Consider the following 22,600-nt stretch of genomic DNA (forward strand, 5'->3'; position numbering starts at 1 on the left):
GAGAAAAACTATTCGGTTTTTTCCCATTTTTTTTTAAACACCAAAGTACACGTGTTTCTGGGGACTCCAAATTTCATGCTTCCCCTCGAGTTGAGCCTACGCAGTCATTTTTTGTAGGTCAGTGTTATTTACATTTGGAACTAAACGACCATGGTTGCGGTTGCGGCGAACAAAATTGAGTTGTTTTGAGTAGGATACTTTTAATTTTAGTGCCACACAAAAAATATTACGGTAATGACAAAAGTAACTTACTTTTGAATTAAAAAGTTGTTAAAATTTGCTACATTAAAAGTTTTTTTCTTGTTTTGAAAATGAAAACTTTTACTGCTACAGTTTTTGAAAATCTCATTACTCACTGATTTAAAAGTTTTTACTTTTAATTCGACTGTAAAATTTCTTTCATTTTGACGTTCTCGTGTAACCGTGTACGCCTAAGTCGCAAATGTAAACAAACACTTTGGTGGGTCCGGTGGTGCTGGTGAGTTTAGGACGCAAAGCAAAGCCGACCGCGGCAGCAGCCAGGACTCGGACGCGGAAACCTTCGTGAGCCAAACAGCAGCAGCGGAACGCCTTCAAAGGAGGGTGGTGCAGGAGCGGGACGAGGTCGAGTGCTCGAAAAGGACAAGGCGAGCTTCCTGCAGGAACTGCAGTTGTTCCACGGCCGGAATGGGTAAGAAGGAAGCTTTAGTGTTTTGTGGGGTTTGTGATTGATTTTGTTTGTTTTTGTAGGATGAGAGGTAGGAATGTGGATTCGCACCGGTTGTATTGGGTGGTGGTGGCCCGGGATTGGTGATTGTAGGTCAATTCCCGCGAGGACTAGGGCGAGATCATCGAGGAGATGGCGCTGCCGAAGAGTTGCGTGAACAACGAGATTGCGTTGAAGAAGATTAACTTCCGGTTTTTGGACAAGTACGAGAAAGTTTATTTTTACGGTGAGGAGAACGATCCGACGAAGAGGAGGACGACGAAAAGCTACATAATCGGAGGTGGTCAGCGCAGATGTTGCACTCGGTGCCGGCGGTTTACAACACCGGTGAGTAATGAGAATGTGTACAGTGGCTTGCCAACTTCACTTACTTTCCATCTCTTTTAGCAACTTCCCGCCCACAAACACTCACGTCGCGACGGCGCAGCTTCAGCCGAATGAATCTGGACAGTGAGCCAAACAAAATCTGTGTCATTCTCGAAGCAGGATTACGTGCTCAAAATCTAACTCCGTTCCGAGGGCCTCATCAACTCCATGTTCCGGATGCGCTTCCAGGATCGGAAACTCCCCGTTCAGGCACTTTACTTTCCAGCCGGGAAACGTCGACCACCCTTCCCGAATCAATGGCCAACTCCTCCAAGACTGTCCAGATTGAGGCCGGAAACCTGACCATCATGTTACACTGCTGTCGCGCGTCGAAGCCTCCATCCGGAACCGTCCAGCCTGGGGTATTCGGAAGTGACCGGTGGCGTATCGTATGAAGCAGAAGCTAGTGGAGAAGCGTTAAATACAAATAAAAAGTGTTTTTCTAACATACTGTTTAATTATTTTTTTAAATAAATGTAAACAACCAAGCACATTTTTCTAAAATTATCCCTGTAGTGCTAAATGTTGTGTATTCTTGCCATAAAAGGTTTCTCTTCCAATTAAAAGTAAAATACTTTTACCAATACAACGATTTTGTTCCATAAACGCATACCGAGCATGGGTAAATAACAAGGGAAATGCAAAATAAAACCATTCAATGGTATCAATACCAAGTTTTGGTTTTCGAGAGCCCTTGAAAAAATGTCTAAAGTGTAAATTAATACCAATCATTGGTATTATACCAAATTTTGGAATTGTTTTGTTATTGGGAAAATTTTACATACATACTTAAAAACGCAAATCTACTCCAAATTAAGGCCAACTTTTTTATTTTGGTCTCAAAAAGTTATTTAATGATCTTTATAAATTAGGGAATACCATACATTGGTATTATAAAGATATTTTAAATAAAAATATTATAAAATAATGGAGATTCAATAAAAAATCGATTTGAAATGATGTTTAACATTCTTAAAAGTATGCTGATACATTTAAAAATGATAAGAAAAACAATAGGTTAAACGTGAAAAATTTAAAATATTAGCATGGATTTTACTTAACATTGTTTGCCTTTTTCGTCAAAATCGATAAACTCAAAAAATAATGTCAATCTTTGATAATTTGATAAAATAACTCTTTCAATACCAGAATGTTGGTATGCATGTGGTATTCGAACTTCGTTCTAAAATCCTTTTAATATTGGATTTGTGTTGAATCCTATTCAGCTGGAATCATGCATCCTCGAATATCCCACAAAAATGCCACGCTGCCTGGGCTATAGCCTTTCTCGTTCTGGTTTAGTTTGTTTTTCATTCTTTGAATTTCCTGATATTTTTGCCTGCAGCTAAAACATGTTGATGCAGCAGCAGCTCGTTTTCAACAAGCGTTGATAGCTCAGTTGGTAAACGGGTAGCTAAAATGGTGTCTGCACCTTACCTGTCATGAGTTCGATTCCAGTATTCCTCTAGTTTTCTTTACCTGTTATTTTTTGGCTCTCCAAAGCAAGAATTCGTTTTCCTGCCTGTTCCAAGGATTTAAATATAGCATTAATATTCTACCCATTTCTCATTGCAATCCCATTAGCCAAATTAAATTCCAGCTGTAATCCTATAGAGAATTCTCTTTGTTTTTTGTCCAATGAGATTTTTATTTACCCGTAAAGTTGTGTTTTGTCTGGTATTCATTTGCCCTTGGAATGGCACGTTTTGGTATTGCTTTAGTCTTCCCCATACAGTTTTTTGGTATGATTTCATGTTATTATACCATCTATTACTGAGCAACCAAGGGCACATTTTGGTATTTGTTATTATGCCAAGTAAAACCAAAATATGGTATTCCCGTGTTATTTACCCCTGCTCGGGATGGTAGTATCAAAAATTTTCCAACTTTGAAATTGAAAAGTTTGAACTTTCTACGAATATTCACCAACGCGAACTTTTAATCCAACGAACGATCTTTTTAAATTTAGAGTAATTTTTCTTTGTGTGTGTACACGTTTAATTTGCGTAAAACTGAAATTAGGCGTATAAAGTGCACAATGTTGATTGTGTCGAATTTATGTATATAATTGATTATAAACGGAGATTTATGGACAGCTGTCCATCTAGATGTTGAGTAAATATCAATTTAAGAGAGCAGGAAAACTGCGCTAGAAATACAAACATTTTGTAAGAAAAAAAATCAATAAAATCACCACTTTATTATCTGAACCACCTAAACTGAATAACCGTGCAGACCTTGTTCCACCAACTGGGTCTACTTTACCGACTAGTTCAAAAATTCACCATCTTCGAATCTTACTATTCACTATATCAAAATCAGAATCCACCTCCTGCTTTGACAGCTCGAGAGTTCATCCGCTCAGCTCACGTCAAACCACGAAAAAACCTGTGTGCTTGCGAATCGCATTTGGTGGCATAATTTTGGCTGGTGGCTATTTTTCGTCGTAAAATCCCGTTTTTAACCCATCCGGAAGTGCACACACTGCCAACGCGCACACCATGAGCAACCGTGGCGGAAAGAACCGTGGCCGCAATAACTGGAACCAGGGCGGCGGCGGCCGAAAGTTTTACGAAGGTGAGCTGTTTTTGGATTTTTTGTTTGGTTCGTCGCCATTTTGAACCACTTTTGAATCTTCCAGGGTGAATTTCGGATTGTTTACGTTTTTTTTTGTGCGATTCAGCCGCAGCTGTTTATTCCGCACTACTGGAAGGTTGAGGACATGGCGGTCAGCTTTTACATCGAGGACTTTACGGCGGCGGAAACGCTGCAGCGGATGGACCGCACCATCGGGCTGCCCGACGGGCGGAAGATGATTGTGATCGTGCGGAACGGATCGCCCCAGTGTACTGTGAACGAGCAGCTGAAGGAGCGCATGAAGCTGGCCATGGTCAAGCGGTACAACCCGGCGACGAAAGCACTCAACCTGGAGAAGTTCCACGCCGATCCGGACCTGGCCGACATTCACAGCGCACAGTGACCCGGCCGCAGATCATGATGGCCGCGTTCGACGTCATCAAGGAGAACATTCCCGATTTGGAGGCGCTCAACCTGAACGACAACAAGCTGCACATGCTGGACCACTTTAAGCTGCTGGACAAGAAGGCGCCCAACCTCAAGATCCTCTACATGGCCAACAATAAGGTAAGGTGCATTTGTGCCAAGTTATTTTTTTGTATTTTCTTTATATGTATGATCTTTGACCATCGATTCCTTTATGTTCAAATAAGCCATTTTAAAGAAAATAGAAGTCTTATCAACTGAAAACAATTTAAAACGCATTTTTTCGCATTGATAATCATATTTAGCAAGTTAGGGCTCGTTTAAAAATACTTATTTTTTAAGTAATTAGGCTCGTACAAATATTTTTAAAAGTTTTTGTCACCCCCCCCTTCAAAATTGGCCCGAAAAATCAGGGGGCTAAAAAAATATTTTTACAATAAACTTCAAAATTTCAATGAAAATTCAAGTGCAACCAGCTGAAATCAAATTAAAATACATTCTTCTGCGTTTAAAATCATTTTTAGCATGTTTGGGTTTATTAAAAAATCTTAAGATTTTTTTTCAAAATTTTCGATGCTAAATCATTTTTTTCGATACAATTTTTGTTTTTGTCAGATCTTAGATTTTTTCAAAACTAATGATTGCAAAACAACTGAACTAGTGTAAAATGCATTTTAAAACACTTTTTTCATTTAAATGTGAAGACTATGGCTTGTTATTTAAATTTATATTTTTTTTTTGCCCCCCCCCCTTGACCTCGGCCAGGGCCGAGGGACAAAAACTTTTTTAAATATTTGCATCGGCCTTTTAATAATAATATTTGCAAAAATAAAACTTTGGTAATCACAAATTTTGGAAATTTATGATTGCAAAACAACTGAAAAGGTGTATAATGCATTTTAAAACAGTTGTTTCATTTAAATGTTGAAACAATTGCTTATAATTTAATTTTTATACTTATTTTATTTTTTGATCCCCCTTCGGCGGGTCCTACCTATTTAGCAGCACCATCTTCCACCGGATGATTTTGGGGCCTCCATCGTTCCGATAGCCATCATTTGCATTGGACAAATCCGGTCATTTCGACAACGGAATTCTCGTTTTTATTCAGATAAGTATTGTTTGCTCACATTGTGTAGTAGTTACATTTAATAATTATTGTAAAGGCGGAGTATCTTTACAAAAATGATTTGGGTTTTCATTTGGGAATTGATACTTTTTGTTCTTTTCTCTTTCACAGGACAGAAATTTCTGGACAACCATCATCACATCATTGTATTCATCATAGGGAATTGATTGGATGGATTTAGAGATCATTTACAAGGTATGTTAAAAAATATTGTTATGTGAACATATCACTTTTCATCAATTGGATATTCAAAACATGTCAATTCCCGTTTTTTAAAAGATAATGGGTCTTAATTGAAAACATTCATGGTGTTAATTTTTGAGATATTACCCTTAAAACTATTTTTGAGAAAAACTTCTTGCAAATTGTAATTCTCGCTTGCTTTTTAAAAAGGTCCTATGTACATAGGAAACCCATAGCGCATTGGTGGTTTTGGAAAAGTAATGTAGAATTATTTATTGGCAAAAATAAAATGGAATATAAAAATATGCAATTTAGCATTTCAAATAGACGATTACACCAGCTGTATGATTAACGCTTTTTTCATCCGTATTCAGTCATACTTTCGTTTTGCAAAATCATCTTCAATCAGTCATCTGGTTTATGGTACCCATGCTTATTAATGTTAACCCCAAATCAAACAAAACAATCAATTTATGAAAATAAGTTAGACTCTAGTACATTTATATATTTTCAGAAAAAAAAAACACCAATATATCACTTGTTTTCATAGTTCTTTTATGTTTTCAGATGAAAGTTTTTGACATAAAAAAAACTTCTTCTGACTATTTTTTTGTAAACAGTGCATTGGGCTTTTCATACATACTTTTCATACGATTTTTTTGAGTTCAGATACTACAACTAGAGAGCCTGGAGCTGTTTTATGACTGATTAGCTGGTGGATGCTGTTTAGCAGCTAATTTATGATTTCTTTTAGTGCTGGATGGTTACTTGGGTAACTAACCTTGTTATTCTATTGTTCTGGATTCTATGATCCCGGGCAGAAAGTTGCATCTTGGAAAAATCTACCCATGTTCGTAAAAACACGAACAAGTCAAGTTCACCCCAGGGTATGGTTAAGAGATAACCGAACATGGCCACGAACATAAATTGTTCGAGGCGGATCTGCGAAAAATCTAGTTGAGTTTATTTGACCAACAATGCCACATCAAGTTGAGTTTATAGTAGCAAACAACTGAAATCTTCCAAAATCATATCAAGTTCATAAAGTAGATTTTGATCCCAAAATAATTTTATTGGTTTTAATGCACCCCGCCACAATTCGAACCCCCTCCCTCCCCCATCCTCTTCAAAAATATGAGTAATATTGCAGGAATATACGCACTTACATCAAAACAAGATTTTTCAAAGTTGAAAAATTATTTTACTTTAATAACTCATTAAAAAATTGTGGAGAAGCGTTGAATTGCCAAAATGTCACAATAATTTTCCAAATCACGAAAAATCCAAAGTCTCTATATTCCATTTTTTTTTTAATTAAAAATAAAAGTTTATGAAAATATTTCTAAAATTGCATAAGTCCAAAAATCCACAGTAAAATTTCGAAAAGCCTGGTATAGTTTCTTATCAAAATAATTTTTCAAAATGTTGAAAAATATTCAACTGCCTGAGAGCAAAAATTTCGCAAAGTCCTGAAAATCTAATAAATTCTACCAAAATCTTGTCGTGATACCGATCCCGTAAATTTTCTAAGTGCCGGAACGATTTTTGTAGGGGGTATATCAATAATTATTAAAAACCAACTTTCGTATTTCAAAATTTCAATGAAGACGTTTTGTTAGGGACATTATTTTAGGAACAAACTGATGTTTTTGTAAAAATCGGACAAAAATTTCCTGTAATTTCGTCGATTTTTCCGAAATTTTGGTTCAAAGCAAAAATAAACATCAAAATAATTTATCATGTTTCCAAACTCCCGAAAAGTCCCAAAAAAATGCTTTTTCTGTAAAAAGTAAAGAATTAAAAAATATACGCAAAAATTTCAAAGTCCAGCATAAATAAAATCAAGCTTTAAAATATCAGCTCATAAAAACATTCTAAGTGTCGGAAATTGAAAATTCTGTCAGTGACTGCAAATTTTGCTAAGTCCAGCATACATTTGAAATAAAGTCAAAATAATCATTTCATGATGTTCGGGTAAAATTTTAGAAAAAATAAAATTTTCGAAATTTTTGCTAAGTCTAAAAAAACTACCACTAACAGCTCAATATCAACTGTAGATAATGCAGTATGATCATGGAATATACTTTCCATGATACGCAGTCGGTTTCAAAAGTCGTCATAACTCGAGGAGTTTACAACAAGATGCAAATAAACAAGCCAAGATAGTTCGAAGTTATCGCCACCAACTCACTTTCCGCCCGGGATATTAGTACCCGGGCGGAAAGTGAGTTGGTGGATATAACTTCAAACTATCTTGGCTTGTTTATTCGCATCTTGCTGTAAACTCCTCGAGTTATGACGACTTTTGAAACCGACTGCGTATCATGGAAAGTATATTCCATGATCATACTGCATTATCTACAGTTGATATTGAGGTGTTAGTGGTAGTTTTTTTGGACTTAGCAAAAATTTCGAAAATTTTATTTTTTCCAAAATTTCACCCGAACATCATGAAATGATTATTTTTACTTTATTTCAAATTTATGCTGGACTTGTAAAAATTAGCAGTCACTTTCGAAAATTTTATTTTTTCCAAAATTTCACCCGAACATCATGAAATGATTATTTTTACTTTATTTCAAATTTATGCTGGACTTATAAAAATTAGCAGTCACATATTGATATTGAGGTGTTAGTGGTAGTTTTTTTGGACTTAGCAAAAATTTCGAAAATTTTATTTTTTCCAAAATTTCACCCGAACATCATGAAATGATTTTTTTTACTTTATTTCAAATTTATGCTGGACTTATAAAAATTAGCAGTCAATTTCGAAAATTTTATTTTTTCCAAAATTTCACCCGAACATCATGAAATGATTATTTTTACTTTATTTCAAATTTATGCTGGACTTATAAAAGTTAGCAGTCACATAATTTTCAATTTCCGACACTTAGAATAATGTTCATGAGCTGATATTTTAAAGTTTGATTTTATTTATGCTGGACTTTGAAATTTTTGCGTATATTTTTCAATTCTTTACTTTTACAGAAAAAGCATTATTTTGGAACTTAGAAAATTTTTGGGAGTTTGGAAACATGATAAATTATTTTTGCTTTGAACCAAAATTTCGGAAAAATCGTCGAAATTACAGGAAATTTTCGTCCGATTTTACAAAAACATCAGTTTGTTCCTAAAATAATGTCCCTAACAAAACGTTTTCATTGAAATTTTGAAATTCGAAAGTTGGTTTTTAATAATTATTGATATACCCCCTAAAAATCGTTCCGGTACTTAGAAAATTTACGGGATCCGTATCACGACAAGATTTTTGGTAGAATTTATTTGATTTTTTGGACTTAGCAAAATGTTGGCTTTCGACCAGTAAAATATTTTCAACACTTAAAATTTTTCGAGAACAGGAAACTGAAAAAAAATTGGGACTTAGAAAATTTTTGGGATGTTTAGAAACATGATAAATTATGTTGATGTTTATTTTGCTTTGAACTGAAATTTCGAAAAAATCGTCGAAATTACAGGAAATTTTCGTCCAATTTTTACAAAACATCAGTTTGTTCCTAAAATAATGTCCCTAACAAAACGTTTTCATTGAAATTTTGAAATTCGAAAGTTGGTTTTTAATAATTATTGATATACCCCCTACAAAAATCGTTCCGGCACTTAGAAAATTTACGGGATCCGTATCACGACAAGATTGTTGGTAGAATTTATTAGATTTTCAGGACTTTGCGAAATTTTTGCTCTCAGCCAGTTGAATATTTTTCAACATTTTGAAAAATTATTTTGATAAGAAACATTACCAGGCTTTTGAAATTTTACTGTGGATTTTTGGACTTATGCAATTTTAGGAATATTTTCATAGACTTTTATTTTTAATTTAAAAAAAATGGAATATAGAGACTTTGGAGTAAAATAATTTTTCAACTTTGTAAAATCTTGTTTTGATGTAAGTGCGTACATTCCTGCAATATTACTCATATTTGTGAAGAGGAAGAAGGGGGGGGGGGGTGGTCTTAATTGTGGCGGGGTGCATTAAAAACCAATAAAATTATTTTTGGGATCAAAATCTACTTTATGAACTTGATATGATTTTTGGAAGATTTCAGTTGTTTGCTACTATAAACTCAACTTGATGTGGCATTGTTGGTCGAATAAACTCAACAAGATTTTTCGCAGATACGCCTCGAACAATTTATGTTCGTGGCCATGTTCGGTTATCTCTTAACCATACCCTGGGGTGAACTTGACTTGTTCGTGTTTTTACGAACATGGGTAGATTTTTCCAAGAAGCAACTTTCTGCCCGGGTACCCGGGCAGAAAGTCGCATCATGGGACGAACAAAAAAATAACTTGAGTTGTTTTTGATATCATGGCATGTTTGATATTTGTTGCAAAAACTCTTAAAATGCGCGCCGAAATCTATGTTCCTTTCTATGTTTGTAGACCTTTTATCATCAGTTGATAAATTTTCATTTTCTCATGATATTACCGGACTTAGAAAAAAAATCGAAAGCCGAATTATTTTGGGACTTGGAAAAAAAAATTGACCTCTTTATCATGAGATGATATAATTTTGTTTTATCATGTTTTTGCTGGACTTGGCAGAATTTCGAAAGCCAATTTATTTTGGGATTAAAAAAAAATTTCGAAATCTTTATCATGAGATGATATTATTTTGTTTTATCTTGTTTTTGCTGGACTTAGCAGAATTTCGAAAGCCAAATTATTTTGGGACTTAGAAAAAATTTCGACCTCTTTATCATGAGATGATATTTTCTAGTTTTATCTTGTTTTTGTTGGACTTAGCAAAATTTTCACTCCTCGACAAAATTTCACTTTTCCGACACTTTGAATATTTTTGAAAACCCTGGATTATGAGATGATTTATAAAGTTAATTTTTGTTCAAGCGGGACTTAGCTAAAATGGCAGTTTTGTTAATGGACATTTTAATTGAGTTTTTTCACTTTAATTTACTTTAAATACACTAGTTAAACTAATCACATTAAAAAGTATTTTACTGCATATAAAATTTCATCGCAAAGCGCAAAAATGAGACCATGCGCTCGCTCACTCTCTCTTTTCTCTCTTCTTTCGTTCACTGCTCGCACGCAACGCGCGCGGCATGTCGTGACAGGAATCGGCAATCGGCAGACAGAGCTTTTGCGTTCGTGGCGGGCTGGTTTGTTTACGTTTTCGCGCAGTAGTTTTCCGCGGATGAATTATAGTCCGCGAATCGCCGCGGGTTGTGAGTACGTTCTGTGGCCGATGTAGTGTGTGTTCGTTCGTTCCGTGGCGTTCGAGACCATGATATATTGTGGTTAAGTGATTGTTTGTGTTTTTGTGGCGGGGGGCGAAGAAAATGTTTCGCTCCGTGTTGACGGGAGCAAGGAAAGTTTCGGCCAAGCCGCTGCACCAGAAAAGTAATCCTCTTGCTCAAGATGCTGCTGTGGATTAACGAGGAAAGGATTTTGGCGGATTCGCCAGGACAAGGACAAGGGTTTGTTTACGTTTTTGGTGCAGTAGTTTTCCACTGATTAACAACAGCCTGCGAATCTCCGCGGGTTGTAAGTGCGTATTTTGGCCGTGGGAATGTGCGTTCGTTGGTGTCGTTTTATGTGAAAGTTGCGAATTGTTGTTATTTATGTGAAAGTTGATATTTTTGTGGCTCTGTGGAAAAAAAAAATACGTTAGCGAAATCCTCCTGCCTACATGCCGCTGGTCATCGTTCCTCCTCCTCCTCCTGCCGGTGATGTTAAGACGTGGATCAACGCTGGAATGATTTTGGCGAATTTGACAGTTTTCGGTGGAGGAAAACAGCAGTGTCGATTTGTTTTGGTTTTTGTCGTCGCGTCATCAGAATCGCGATTTGTGGGGAAACCGTATTTGATCCGTGTGTTTTCGAGAGTGTGCGTGTGATTGTTTACGTTTCTGCATCATGGTGGTGATTGGGGACTGGACGTGACACTGTGACATTGTTTCGTTTTGGAGTGTCAGCGACAGAAGGATGAACCATCCTCTTGTGATTCCGGAGGAGGTGATTCAATTGAGTGGCTCGAAAGCAGTTTCACGGAGGAGGATGAGTCCACCTGAAGCGGCTACAGATGTTGGTTCTACTAGTCAACCCGACAAATATTTTTCGACGGTTTTTAAAACTCAGATAAGTATTGCTTGTTTTCTTTTTCTTTGTTTACTATTGAATTTTTAATTATTCCATAAATTTTGTTTGAGAATTGATGCTTTGTGTTTTATTTTCTCTTACAGATCTACTAACGGGCATTTTCTGGACATTCGGCTTCTAGAATTTTGTTTACTTTGACCAATCAACTGCAAAAATGGATTGTGCTGCAATCATATGCTCTCTGGATGCATTTGAAGAGGATTAACAAGGTATGTACGAGAATTATTATTTCAAAGTGAACCTATCACTTCAGTTTAGAAATTCTTTCAAACATTTCAATGTTTGTTTAGCAAAGTTCAGTTTTTCATTCTGTTATTTATGCTGATTTTGAATACACATTATTGACTTTTGACAGATTGATATAAAATTATTAAAATAAATTATTTATTGATAAGGCTATTGCATATATTTTTTAGTTTCTTTCCTTTAAGACCATATTTTTGTTTATTTTTTTTTGTTTGGGAATTTTATAAATTTAAATGTTTGTATAAGACCGAGCCACGTAGCCCAGTTGTTACGCTTCCGCCTTGACAATATTTACAAATTTCTACACTTTCAAATAGGTTTGCTAGAATTTCAGGAAAATTTTCAGCGGCTTATGCAAATAAATTAGTGCATTATTGATTTGTTTAGTTCAATTGTTCAGATTTTCGAAGCTTTTTCTTTGACTTGGCTTTACAAAAAGTTTGATTTGTTTTAATATTGTTAGTAGTACGCAATTTTGGATGTAATTTTTTGTTGCCCCCTGATTTTTTGGGCAAACTTCGAAGGGAGGAGTGACAAAAACTTTAAATAAAATTTGTACCAGCCTTACTTATTCACACTAAACTTTGAATTAATTCGAATTATACGGCAAATGATACAGTCATCCCACATATTCGGAACACCCACAAATTCGGAACTTTTTTGTGATAATTTGTCAAAAGCATGCCAAATGCATCTTTTCTGTGTACCCTACTATTTTTAGGACCTTTATTTGGACATTCTTTTGCTATTTCATTAATATAAGTAGTACTTTTAAAACAAAAAACTGCATTTCGAGACTATTTTATTCAGAGCAGCAAAACGCTGCTTCCAAATCGCCTGTTCCATAATTGTGGGATGTTATTGTGCCTCCCACAATTGTGGAACACCTGAATTTAACTGATATTTTCACAAAAAAAGTTAGCAGACCATTCATAAAACATTACTAAGCATGAGTTTTATTGGTTTCAGAATGTGAAGTCATATTTTTTTTTAAAAATATGTACCCTTGGAGCGATAAAAAAGATTGTTTACATCGTAAGAAAAAAGTGTTCCGAATTTGTAGATTTCAAGGGTCAAAGTTTTTCTTCAAAAACTTGATATAAAACGATAAAATTTGCAGTTGTTCGATACAGCATTCGAAAGATCGCAAAAACAGCTTTCAAATGAAGGTAAAAGCGAATCATTATGTTCAATTATCGATTTTCTATGATTTTTTGAATATTGGCCGATCTGTAAACTGTTCCGAATATGAGGGATGACTGTATACAAATATTTTTAAAAATTTAGATTGTCATTACGTTTAGTCCTCCAGCAGATTGTTTGCTATAGTTTTTAATTTTAGGCTTATTTAATAAAAATAAATTTTACTAGAAAATCACATTATATCATTAAATTAATTTGTTTTATTAAAATACAATTGAAAAACAGTCTATATAAAACTTATATTTTCTTACTGTGTATTACGCTTTCTAAAGCAACCAAATTATTATCGAAAAAAAATATCTGGAAACATCACAACTTGTTATAATACTTTTATGTTTTTGAATGATATTTTTCGCCCCATATTTTTACAGGAAAAAAATGAACTGGACGGGATAATTTTATGTTTATGGATGATATTTTTCCGCACCATAGCATGATAATTTAAAGTTTCCAACACGAACTTAAGTTGATAATATTTTGATATGCGTAGAGTAAATTATGTTCGCATTTATGTTTGATTAACTCTTAACTGGAAGTTAACAGGTACTTGACATGTTTGTGTTTTTGCGAACATGACAAGTTTGCAGGAAGATGTAACTTTCTGCCCGGGTATGTTATTGCAATAACAGAGCAATAACAATTTGAGTTATTTTTCGAACAAATCTTTGTTATGGAAATTTGTTATTTTAACAACTAATCCGATCATCCCAATTACGGATTTTGATCTGCTCAATATCAAAAACTGACCTTCCCAAGTTATTTCCGTCTGCTCGGGATAACTCAAAAAGTGCACATAAGTGCACTTTGAAATTTGGAGACAAGTTAGGACATGGTTCAAATTTTAAGCTGCAAAATTTTCAGATCGCACAAATGCACACAAAAAAAGTACTCCATTAACAAAGCTGAAAAAAAACTAAATTTTGAATAAAAATCCATCTTTTTTGATTTTTATTATTTTTTTAGCCTGTAAAAGTGTGTTTTGTAAAATGTTATTGAAAAGTTGAATCAATTAACTTTCTGAATATATATAATGTTGCAGGAAAAAATACATAAACAGCTACACAGTACAACTATGAAAAATAATAATTTTTTTGTCAAAAAACATGTTTTTTCTTACCATTTTTCTGTGAATTTTGAACCTACAAATTTCAAACTCCGGATTTTTCTTAGTTAGAATGTTTATTTTCGAAAAAAAATACCAAAAAAATAATTAGAGTATGTCGGTTTTTCGATTTATGGCCGCCTGAAACCCCATAGTGGTATGTAGTGAAAGTTGAGTTTTTATAAGGCATCAACGATCAAAGTTTTTTTTTACAAAAAAACGCACACAACACTGACGAGCAAAATGTGTTGCGAGTAGCGCGTAGTGATGTAAAATCGAACTTACCGTTCCCGAATTCCCACCCGCGAAAACCGAAGTACCCGTGCGCAACCCGTTTGTGTTATCCACAAAAATCGTTGTCATCTGGACCAATTAAAACAAATATAAATTTGCACCGCTGAGCTGGATCCACCACCTCCATCGCAAACAAGCCGCACCGCTGAACGCTGTTACGAACACTTTTACTGTTTTCGTTGTGCATAGAGTTATCTAGATAACTCTATACTGCTGCACGATGGCCACGAATACAACTACTGTCGACGACAAAAACAACAACAAGCAATTCCCGCAGTCGCCGTACGTCCAGGGCTGTCAATCGTCAATCGATGGCAGAATTGGGGAAAATTCGATGACGTTGGATATTGCTGTGAGGATGCTGATGATGCAGTTCACCGAGATGAAGTTGATGCTTGAGACTTTTCGCAACGACTTCAACCGTAAAATCGACACAATCAAATCGGAGCTTCAAGGCAAGGTGAGCGTTCTCCAAAGCGACATTACGACACTGAAAGCAGAATACGAAGGTAAGTTTGTCAACCAGGATGCTACGTTGGGCCAAATTAAACATCGTGTTAATCGCCTCCACCTGAACATCGATGCCTTTGAGAACCAGAAGGAGTTGATCATCTCAGGTGTGCCATTCGCGAGTGACGAAGACCCGGACGCACTTTTGCGACGATCTGTCGCCAGCTGGAATGCAGCGGAGGCGAAGAACTGCTGACGAGTACCAGACGAATCCACGTGAACAGGTTGAAGGACGGAGACGTTAGCCCTCTACTCGTGGAATTCGCTCTAAAAACTACACGCGACCGGTTCTACAGTACATACCTGCGTAGGCGGGACCTTAAGCTGAGACATCTCGGCATGCCGTCGGATCGACGTGTGTTTATCAACGAGAACCTGAACGCTGGCGCTCGTGAGGTGAAAAAGGCGGCCCTCCTACTGAAAAAAGTGGGTAAGCTGACATTCGTTTTCACCAAAGGAGGAATTGTCCACGTAAAGCGCAGGGTTGGTGACCCACCGACCGCTGTTCAGTCTGTGAAAGATCTGGATGACGTGTAACCGTAGTCAAAGCGTCACTTTTGAAGTTATGTTTATGTTTTATTGTGAAACTTTTAAGATTGTCTTTTCAAATTTTGACTTTAAGAAGCCCGTTGAAACTTCTTCTCTAAAAACACCCCCTACCCCCTCCCCCTTACACAAACACACACATAATGCCTGTCCCACACAACCACACTTTCACGAACATCCCGGGAGCCGTGCTAAATGCTGCCCTTCTCCCTGGTAAGCTCAACATCTGCCACGGGAATTCCCAAAGTTTGTGTGCGAGGAAAAACTCGAAGTTGGAAGAAGTTCGAGCTGTCCTGTCGAGCCACATAGTTGACATCGCGTGCTTTACTGAGTCTTGGTTGACTGCCTCAAGGAATAACCGCAGCATCGGCGTCCAAGGATACTCTGTCGTACGTAACGATAGGGTGTACAAGCGAGGCGGAGGTATCGCTGTTTATTACAGGGATACTATGTCGTGCACTATGATCTTCAACACCGAACTAACCACCGAGTCCGCCGATAAAACCGAGTGTCTAGCCTTGGAATTTCGTCTAAACGGATTCAAAGTTCTGCTGTTAGTCGTCTACAACCCTCCTGACAACAACTGTGCATCATCTTGCTGACGTGTCTCACTTTGCGCTACGAGTCGGTCTTTCTGGTTGGCGATTTCAACACTGATTTGCTTCAAGCGAGCAATAAGCGTACGCTGCTCCTCTCAGCATTCGAAAGTTTTTCACTCGTTCCTTACGGCTGCGAACCGACCCATTACCACGATACTGGTTGCTCTCAACTGGATCTGTTAGTGACCAACGACAGGGACAAAATCCTCCGTTTCGGGCAAGTCGATTTTCCGGGATTGTCGCAGCATGACCTGATTCACGCATCTTTGGACTTTGACGCTACGCAAACTCCCACAGTGAACAACTATCGTGACTACGTGCATTTTGATGCTGATGCCCTGAAGACCGCCACAATCAGCATTCCATGGAGAAACTTCTACGCAATCTCGGACCCCAACCACTCCTTGGAGTTCTTCACGGAACAACTCAAAATTGTGCACGACACCTGTTTCCCGCTTCGGACGAGCTCTCGTCGCAATGCATCGAACAGATGGTTTACAGCTGATGTTCAACGAGCAATTCTAGAACGAGACCTGGCGTACAAGGATTGGCGAACTGCTGCGCCGGACGTAAAGGACCTAAAGCGACATACGTACAAAACACTGCGAAATCGTGCGAACTCTGTCATCGAACGGGCGAAAAAGACGTTTCTCGGTGGTCACCTGGACGCAAACATCCCATCAAAGCTGCTCTGGACCCGCGTGAAGAATCTTGGAGTTGGAAAAGACAAATCATCTCAACCATGTGACCACGATCCCGATGAAGTCAACCGTATGTTTCTCTCGAGCTTCACACAAGCTGAAACTAGGAACGCTCAACACGCAAGAACACTGCCATCTCAGTACAATTTCTCGTTCCGCAACGTTCAATACTGGGAGGTCGTCAACGCCATCTGTGAAGTAAAGTCGAACGCTGTAGGGATGGACGGTTTGCCAATCAGGTTTCTGAAAATCGTGCTGCCACTTGTAATCCAACAAATAACCCACATGTTTAACCTGTTCATCAATACATCTACCTTTCCCAACCATTGGAAGCATGCTAAAGTTCTGCCCCTAAAGAAAAAAACGAACTCAAACGACGTGACGAACTTGCGACCGATCAGCATCCTATGCTCGTTGTCCAAAGCATTTGAGAAGCTTCTCGATCAGCAAATGGCGAACTACATCGACAACAACCATCTTCTAACAGAATATCAAGCAGGTTTCCGGAAGGGTCAAAGCGTCAAAACTTCAGCGCTTCGCGTCCACGACGATTTGGCGTCCACAATCGACAGGCGTGGTGTTGGGGTACTAATCCTGTTGGACTTCTCAAAAGCTTTCGATACTATCCCCCACAACAAACTGCTGGACAAGCTGGAAACCCAATTCAACTTTTCTTCGACTGCCTTGAACTTGATGAACTCCTACTTACGAGGACGGAAGCAGACAGTGTTCTGTGATGATCGCTGCTTAGATTGTGCTGAGCCAACATCGGGCGTCCCGCAAGGATCAATAATCGGTCCTAGATTGTTCTGTTGCCACATCAACGATCTACCGAACGTTCTCAAACACTGCTCCATCCAATTGTACGCAGATGATGTCCAGCTCTAAATCCGTGGCGTTGGTCCATGCGCGCGTGATTTGATCAGAATGGCTAATCAGGACCTCCAGAATGTTGCCGATTGGTCGACCCGAAATCGTTTGCTCGTGAATCCCGCTAAAAGCAAGGCCCTCTTTATTCAAAGTGCGAACCGCAGAGGTGACTCTGTTCCCGACCTGCGCATCGAAATGAATGGTGAGCAAATTCAGTGGACAGAACGTGCAAGCAACCTTGGATTCATCTTCCAGAGCGACCTGCAGTGGGACGGTCTTGTGTCACAGCAATGTGGTAAAATCTACGCCGGCCTTCGCACACTCTACAGCTGCATACCGACTGCACCCGTGGCTACAAAACTGAAGCTGTTCAAAGCCCTTGTCCTGCCTCACTTTCTATTCGCCGACGTTTTCTTTGTCCGTCTTTCATCGAGTCTGTTCAATCGACTACGTGTGGCCCTCAACTGCTGCGTACGTTACGTTTACGGATTACGGAGGCGTGACCACGTGAGCCACCTACAACAGAACCTCGTTGGATGTCCGATGCTAAACCTATTTGCGTACCGATCTGGTCTGTTCTTGAGAAACCTGATGTCGACCCAAACGCCACCAGCGCTCTACCAGAAACTCATCCATGCAAGAAGCCGACGTCTACGCAACTTGGTCGTCCCAGCGAACCGTACAGCTGGATATGCCTGCACTATGTTCGTCAGAGGGGTTGTGTACTGGAACTCACTCCCTCCCGCAGTCAAGAACAGCTTATCTGAGGCAACCTTCAAGAGAGACTGCAAAGAACACTGGAATGAAGTGTAACCACTGTCGCGTCCGGAGGTCCCGGGGCCCCCCTAACCACAAGTCAAAGGAAGGGTGGAATAGGGACAACCCTCCGGCTCTTCCGGGGCGCCTGGTAAACACGACACGCAAGCCGACGAGATGCCAACCGACGCAAAGCCAACAAAACGCCAACCGACGAAACGCGAACCGACGAAACGCCAACCGGAGAATCCACCGAGGCTCAGGAGACCCGGGGCCCTCCTAACCACAAGTCAAAGGAAGAGTGGAATAGGGACAACCCCCCGGGCTCCTGTGGCCACCAGGAAGAGGTCGCACAAGGGGTAAACCCCCATCCCCTCGGATGAACCTTGGACATTACCTCACGACAACGCTACACTACCAGCAACACGAGACATTAACGGGAAGGACGATTTAAACCAGCGAATTAAGACTTAAGTGACACTAGTTTTTTTTTTTTTTTCAAATTTTAGTGCTTTCAATTATTAGTATACAATTTAGGTTATCAAATTTGTGTATGCACGTCGATCAAAATCGGAAGTAGCAATTTAAAAGGTGCAAACCTTACGCTACCAGAGAAATAAACAAACAAACAAACAATATATATTTTCATGAAGGCGTATTCAGTGAAAGTTAAGATTTTCTCTGAGCGTTAACGATCAAAGTTTTCAAAAAAATAAAATATTATGGCGTATTTAGTGACAGTTTAGTTTTTCTCTAGGCGTCAACGAACACATCCGTCAAAGACGGATCCACGGTGGCAATTTTATTGCTCACACTCACACACACACATTCACACATTGAAAGACACAGGTTGTGCACCAACTTGGGAGGAATTCTTTTAGATTGAAGATTGTTAGGACGGTCACCGGGAAACCAGAATGATTTGGGGCAATGGGGTTGGGACCAAACTAGTAGTATATTTGCCACACCCGGAGTGGCCAGTGCCCTGGGGAAGGTTCTCCCGGGAGGACATTTACGGAACCATACAAATTGGGGCAATATGGGTATCAAAATTCATGGTTTTTGATACTGGTAATGAAAATGGCTGTTTTGGCAGGATTGGCCACACCCGGAGTGGCCATTGCCCTGGGGAAGGTTCTCCCGGGAGGACATTTACGGAACCATACAAATTGGGGCAATATGGGTATCAAAATTCATGGTTTTTGATACTGGTAATGAAAATGGCTGTTTTGGCAGGATTGGCCACACCCGGAGTGGCCATTGCCCTGGGGAAGGTTCTCCGGGAGGACATTTACGGAACCATATAAATTGGTGCAATATGGTTTTTGAGACTGGACATGAAAATTGCATTTCGATAGTTGTTTTTTTGGGGGGGGGGGGTCCAAACCAAACTTGTTTTGGCAATATTTTCGATTTTTGGCAATTTATTTCCACAGAGGTGCCAATGATCGAAAACATTAAATTTGAATTAATTATTAATGATTAAATAAATTGCAAAGAATAAAAATATAAATAAAAATAGATTTTTTTTAGAGTTTTGTACAAAGTTCTTTTTTTTTTTTTTTTCTTTGTCATATTGGTCATGTAGAACATAACCACCTGCACCTTGATTTTGCAAGTTCAAAATCAAATGGGTCGATCGTCCCTCACACTATGTATCGAAAAACGGACCTCGTTTTCGTGATCGGAGACCAAAATTACAAAGCTTCACGCAAATCGAAGAGGGTCACGGCAATTGATTAGTGAGTTGGCGGAGAAAGACCCATACATGCATTATCATTATACCTTTCGGTAAATGATAAATAATGTAATTTAACAGGAATATGTTTTCCATGTTAGTCAGTTTGGTTGAAATCAGAGAGTCAATTACCTCCACCGCGAAAATTGGTTGAGTATCCAATGTTTCCAGTTCCAGCCACTCTACCAACAGCCATGATTCGTTAGTTGTCTGAAATATAAATAAAGTAAAACAATCAAATTTTCACGAAATCTGAAATATTTTGGAATCATGTGATAGTACAATATTATTTTTATCCAAATAATTTTCTTTCAAACACCTATCTTCGTCGTATGGAGAGTTTGATGCTCGATTAAAGCTCAAAACATTCTATTTAGGCTATAAACTTCCCGAGCAGACGGAAATAACTTGTGAAGGTCAGTTTTTGATATTGTGAGAAGATCGAAATATGTTACTGGGATGATCGGATTAGTTGTTAAAATAACAAAGATTTGTTCGAAGAATATTTAAAACTGTTATTATGTTGTTATTGCAATAACAAACCAATAACACAGAAGGAATCATGAAGAAATAACAAGATTTGTAATTTTGTGCGGAGAGGTGGAGCCGCATAATAACAAAAATTGTTATTGAACTTGTATGTCTCCATAACAAAAAAAGTTATTGTTTTGGTTTATTTGCCATCCCGAGCAGACGGAAATAACTTGGGAAGGTCAGTTTTTGATATTGTGAGAAGATCGAAATATGTTATTGGGATGATCGGATTAGTTGTTAAAATAACAAAAATCAATAACAAAGATTTGTTCGAAGAATAACTTAAACTGTTATTATGTTGTTATTGCAATAACAAACCAATAACACAGAAGGAATCACGAAGGAATAACAAGATTTGTTATTTTGTGCGGAGAGGTGGAGCAGCATAATAACAAAAAATGTTATTGAACTGGTATGTCTCCATAACAAAAAAAGTTATTGTTTTGGTTTATTTGTAATTTGCAAATAAACCTGCAGTTGCCATAACTCCTCTGTACTAGCCAGGGCTGCAGAGTCGGGTACCTCCAAGCGACTTTGAATCCATACTTTGAAGACAACTCCGACTCTTGATGCAGGATATGTCGTCAACGACGACTTTAGCTCTCCAAAACTACCCGACTTCACAGATTCCGACTCCAAGTAAAAGTTGCTGAAAATTAGATGAATCCGATGCAGTCTCCGAGGTCACACTCCAGCTCGAACTTCAACGTCAGCTCCGACTTCCTGGCTTTGTGAAAATAATAACAGTTTTTGTTATTCACACTTCCAAAATTCTCAATAAATAAATCAATTCCGTTAGGGAATATAACAAAATAAAAAAAAAGAACTCTCAAAAGTTAATTTATCGGATTAATTTTAGCTTGAAACCCCATTTCATGGTGAAATAATGACCCCGATGAAATTGGTCAAAATTATTTCATAGTTCTAGCCAATTTTAGTAAAATCCCTTAGGGGTATATCAAATAATTAAAAAATCAACTTTCAAAATTTCAACTTTTAGAATAATTTTAGCTTAAGGACCCCATTTCATGGCCAAAATAATGACCCTGACGAAATTGGTCAAAATTATCCCATAGTTCTAACCATTTTAAACAAAGTCCTTTAGGGGTATATCAAATAATTAAAAATCAACTTTCAAAATTTCAACTTTTAGAATAATTTTAGCTTAAGGACCCCATTTCATGGCCAAAATAATGACCCTGACGAAATTGTTCAAAATTATCCCATAGTTCTAACCATTTTAAACTAAGTCCTTTAGGGGGTATATCAAATAATTAAAAAAATAAACTTTCAAAATTTCAACTTTTTAGAATAATTTTAGCTTAAGGACCCCATTTCATGGCCAAAATAATGACCCTGACGAAATTGGTCAAAATTATCCCATAGTTCTAACCATTTTAAACTAAGTCCTTTAGGGGGTATATCAAATAATTAAAAAATCAAATTTCAAAATTTCAACTTTTTAGAATAATTTTAGCTTAAGGACCCCATTTCATGACCAAAATAATGATCCCGACGAAATTGGTAAAAATTATCCCATAGTTCTAGCCAATTTTAACTAAGTCCCTTAGGGGGTATTATATCAAATAATTTAAAAAATCAACTTTCAAAATTTCAACTTTTAAGAATAATTTTAGCTTAAGGACCCCATTTCATGGCCAAAATAATGACCCCGACGAAATTGGTCAAAATTATCCCATAGTTCTAGCCAATTTTAACAAAGTCCCTTAGGGGGTATATCAAATAATTAAAAAAATCAACTTTCAAAATTTTTAACTTTTTAGAATAATTTTAGCTTAAGGACCCCATTTCATGACCAAAATAATGACCCCGACGAAATTGGTCAAAATTATCCCATAGTTTTAGCCAATTTTAACAAAGTCCCTTAGGGGGTATATCAAATAATTAAAAAAATCAACTTTCAAAATTTCAACTTTTTAGAATAATTTTAGCTTAAGGACCCCATTTCATGGCCAA

At 37.6% G+C, this 22,600-nt stretch overlaps 1 long non-coding RNA gene across 1 annotated transcript; it reads left to right on the forward strand.

Moving 5' to 3' along the window:
• Positions 1-912: 912 nt before the first annotated feature.
• On the forward strand, positions 913-1,166 carry LOC6053969. Its single transcript, XR_005278715.1, has 2 exons — positions 913-1,033; positions 1,094-1,166. It is a non-coding gene; the product is annotated as an uncharacterized LOC6053969 (long non-coding RNA).
• The last annotated feature ends 21,434 nt before the right edge of the window (positions 1,167-22,600 follow it).

The sequence above is a fragment of the Culex quinquefasciatus genome, chromosome 3 (assembly GCF_015732765.1).
Source record: "Culex quinquefasciatus strain JHB chromosome 3, VPISU_Cqui_1.0_pri_paternal, whole genome shotgun sequence".
Taxonomy (NCBI): Eukaryota; Metazoa; Arthropoda; class Insecta; order Diptera; family Culicidae; genus Culex; species Culex quinquefasciatus.